The sequence below is a fragment of the Eptesicus fuscus genome, chromosome 3 (assembly GCF_027574615.1).
Source record: "Eptesicus fuscus isolate TK198812 chromosome 3, DD_ASM_mEF_20220401, whole genome shotgun sequence".
Classification (NCBI taxonomy): domain Eukaryota; kingdom Metazoa; phylum Chordata; class Mammalia; order Chiroptera; family Vespertilionidae; genus Eptesicus; species Eptesicus fuscus.
The window spans coordinates 72694367-72698767 of NC_072475.1; the positions used below are offsets into that span (position 1 = coordinate 72694367).

At 41.4% G+C, this 4401-nt stretch overlaps 1 pseudogene; it reads right to left on the bottom strand.

Annotated features, from left to right (window-relative positions):
* Positions 1-569: 569 nt before the first annotated feature.
* Positions 570-1675, bottom strand: LOC103301230 (RNA-binding protein PNO1-like; annotated as a pseudogene).
* Positions 1676-4401: the final 2726 nt, after the last annotated feature.

The following is a 4401-nucleotide window of genomic DNA, read 5'->3' on the forward strand; positions in this document are numbered from 1 at the left end:
TAGGTCTTTAAGTTTAATCTTATAAGTGGCCAAACAGGTACAAATATTGGTCTTTTTGGTTCACACAGTGTAGCCAAACTGCTGCTTATGACCTGATTTTAAAATAGTCACATAGCACCCAGTATTAGAGGTCATGATTCAGAGAGCTAATGATTCCTGAAATGATTATTTCTGAGATAATTCTTTAATTATAACTCATACAGAAGAAATGTTTATAAGTTTATAAGTAAACAACTTAAAAATTCATACAGAAAAATAAGAATTTTCCCTGCAAATGAGAGAATTAGAAACTATGCTAACCTGCTACATGTAATTTAAAATGAAAAATAAATTATAATTCATGTTTAAGTATAATAATGGTACTAAATTTTGATACTTAAATTATCCTCAAAGCTGTTCAATGATTACTATCAAACTCTTCTGTTTATGCTTCTGGCTGAGAACTAAAGAATAAACTGAGGTTTAAAGTGACTAGAAATTCTTCACATGGTTTTTTGTGACCACCTGCAGAGGGTAAACTCTTTTTCTCTAGAGTCCAAAGATAAGAGAAAAAGGTCTCTGATTTGCAATCAGAATCGATCTGCTGCTCTACCAGCCACAGCCCAAATATTGCCATAAATCTTTGATGGAGGATTCCCAGGAGGAAGTTGCAAATGGGAGTTCTTGCCATCTTGATGTTTTGGAAAGAGCCAGGGATGTGAACTTTCACATTGGCTGAAAGTATCCCTGCATATGTGTCACATTCTTTATGGTGAATTTAGTTTCTTCTTCTTCTTTGCCAGCAATTCTTCCTGTTGCCCTTGATGGGTGGTGTCCCTTAGGGGCTTCACATGTGTAATTTCAAAAGACTCTAAGAAGAGATCATCCAACCTAATGAGGGCAAGGGTGCCCTCCACCTGAAACCCGAGAATAAAGGCTTTTGTCAGAGCGCTAATATCCTTTTGGGTTCTTTACAAGTTTTGATTTCTACATTCCTGGATTTCAAGTTAAGCATATATGAAGTTTCAAATGTTCTTCAATAGGAATATTTTCAAGCAGTTCTTTCTTTTTTTAATTCCTCACTGAAGGATATATTTTTTATTGATTGTTTTTAGAGAGAGGAAGACACACACACACACACACACACACACACACACACACACACACAGAGAGAGAGAGAGAGAGAGAGAGAGAGAGAGAGAATGAAGGAGAGAGAAACATTTATTGGTTGCCTTTAGTACATGCCCCGACTGGGGATAGGACCTGCAACCTAGGTTATGTGTCCTGATGGGGAATCAAACCCCAAACCCTTAGGTATATGGAGGATGCTCTAAGTCACCTATCCAGGACCAACCAGTTGTCTTTTAATGGTGTGGATCAGGTAGCTGGGACTGGAATTTTCCTTGTTTCTTCTTTCCCATCCAGGAACCTGTGCCTTGAGAGGGGTGGGAAGACAGGCCCCTTGGAGTGGGGCCTTCTCTGAGTACATGCAGCCCACATCTGCCCTCCCCCACTTGGACAGCTCCTCAGCCTGCCCTTCCTTCGACCTCTGACTATCCTTGTGGGTGACCTGGGTGAAACCATCCTCATCCCCAGTGCTCTGTGCCTCCATTTCAGTTTCCATCCCCAAGAATCTCCAACACCCATGACCTGTTTTTTACATTTCTCTCTCAACATAACTCCTATTAAACACATGTCGGAGTCCTGGGGTGGATGTGGATGTGTTTAGCAAAGAGGAGATTTGAAGAATACTAAGTGAAAAGCTATTGGACTCAAGTCAGTGTAGGATATTGAGGTTCAAGCAGCCCTACTCTGAGATCCCTTCATAGAGGATCCAACCCTATTAATGCAACCAGGGTAGCCCTTGAATAAACTCTTCAGCGATGGTAGTCATTCATGAATCCATGTGAAACACCTCCCAGAAACTCCCAAGAGATTGTGGAGGCAACTGAAGGATAAAGGCTGACGCGTTTTTACTGTTGTCAGTGACATTTTCCAAATAAATTTACTTAGGTGTTTAAAGAAATAGCGACTTTTCAAAACTCAACAATCCACATTCTGCCCAAAGGCAAAACATGTAATTATGATAGTTTCCAGATAAACTCAGTCACCTTCATGCTTTCTTTATGGTTTTATATATTCACTGAGTTAATTCCAACTTTTCCTCCTCTTTTCCTGCTTTCTCCTCAAAGAAGTATCAATGTTCTGGAGTCAGAATGAGGCATCAGGTCCAAGCTGTCCTTTCTCTCATCCAGACATCCACAAATTGGGGTGTCACTTGTCCTGGCTGTCGCTCACCGCTGCCATCATTGGTGTCAGTGTTATCATCTGGTGGCTGGCTGCAAAATTCTCTGCTGCAGGGGGGAGCCTTGTCACAACCGTAGATACTTCAAGTCTCCCCTTTCAGCTGCTCTGTATTACTCTGGGGTCTAGGGACATGGGGCTTCTCTTCCATGCCATTCCTGGCTGTCTGCCTTCCCTTTGACTGTCTCAGGTTCTTTGCAACAGAAACCAATGTTGTTCTAGTTCAGCAATACCTGGGACACTGCATAGTGCTTGGAGTTCTAGCACTTAGTCCCTCTTCAAAAACCCACCTAAGAAGAGAATATATCTCCCTTTCTCCCAGATTCCCAAATACTTCTGAGGGTTCTATTGTTATCTCCCACTCTGGAGGTAGTCAAGTTATTTGTTGATTATATACTAAGTTGGAGACTTAAGACCAAGTACATATAACACATTTAAAACTGAACTCTCGATTTCAACTGTTTCTCTTCCAGTCTTTCCTATTTCAGAAATTGGCACCCCATACACTATGGGAGTTATCCGTAAGTAAGTCCTGCCTTTCATCCATTCTCTGCATTCACTCTAATACCAAATCTTGTCAGCTCAGCTTCTAAAATATATCCTGAGTATGACTATTGTTCATCTCCAGTATGACCATATAACCACCACCACTTCTAGATGGTTCTATTACAACAGACTTCTTTATCTTTCCGTATTTACCTTTTTTCTCCAATACATTTTCCACAAAGCAGACAGAGTTTTTAAAAACAAAAAAAAAATATGAACATATCCTCCTGTAGCTTCAGACAAGCAGAACAGAAACAGACTCATAGATACAGAGAACATTATGACAGTTGTCAGATGGGAGGGAGGTTAGGGGGATGGGTGAAAAAGGTGAAGGGCTTAATAAGTACAAATTGGTAGTTACAGAATAATCATGAGGATGTCAAGTATAGCATAGAGAATATAGATAGTATTATAATAACTAGGATGCCAAACAGGTACTAGATTTATCAGAGTGATTACTTAGTAAGTTATACAATAGCTAATTGTTATCAGTGGGGTGCCTTCTGTCATCAGTGGAGGTGGAGTTCTTGGGGGTGCTGCTGGAAAAAGAATTTCCTGAGGCTCCTTCGGGAAGATGAGGTATTGTGGAAAGCTTTATTGATGATGTAAAATTGAGGGGGTTTCTTTCCAAAGCCCCATCTTCTTCCATTTGGCCCCGAAATAAGTCCAATCTTGTCCTCAGAAGGCCAAGAATTAAAGTCACTGCCTTGAGTCTCCACTCCATATTAAAGCACAGTCCACTCCAGCCTGTGGCTAACTTAGCTTGTGTTCCCATCTGCAGTCCATTGTGTGTGGGGTCTGTAAGGCCATGGGCCATGAGGCTGCTTAAGGCCACATGGTGGGCTAGCATATGGGCAAGTGCTGGCTATGGAGCAAGAGAGTGCAAGGAGGCAGGGACTAAGCAAGAGAGAGGAATTCTTTGTCTGGAGATTATAACTGGGAGTTTTTTCCAATTAACCCTCCAGGATTTTGCATGCTTGCAGTGGCTCTACCCCTACTAGCCAATTATCTTTTTCCCAGGTTAGACTGATAGGCACCTTCCCTACATCATCCCAACTTCACTGTGCATGCCCCTACCTCCCCCTTTGTTGGATTCCTTCCCCTGGTAATTTGCAGGAAATGGACTGGTGGTTCCCTGGGGAGTGTGAAACTGCAGCTTCCTGGTGAAGCTGCCCAGATGACCATGCTTATACTGTCTGGTCTCCCCTTTGCTCTCTTTCTGTTATTCATATTGACCAGCTAGTTATGATGATAACAATCACTGGGTTGTACAACTGTAATTAAAAATAAAAATTATTTAAAAAAAACAAACAAACTTTGTTAATGGCTTTCCATTGCACTTTGTACAAAATGAAAATTCTCTACATTGACTGTGATGTTTGGCAGATTCTAATTTACTCTTTTCTAATCAAGTCTCATTTTTCTTCTTATCTTCCTTGCTCTAGTCACACACTGCCCTATAAGTTCCTAGAAAGGGGTAGCTTTTTCCTTACCTCAGGGCCTTGCCCATGCTCTTCCTTCTTGGAATGCTCCCCCAGGTGCCCATTGTGTGGCTGACTCCTCATCCCTCAG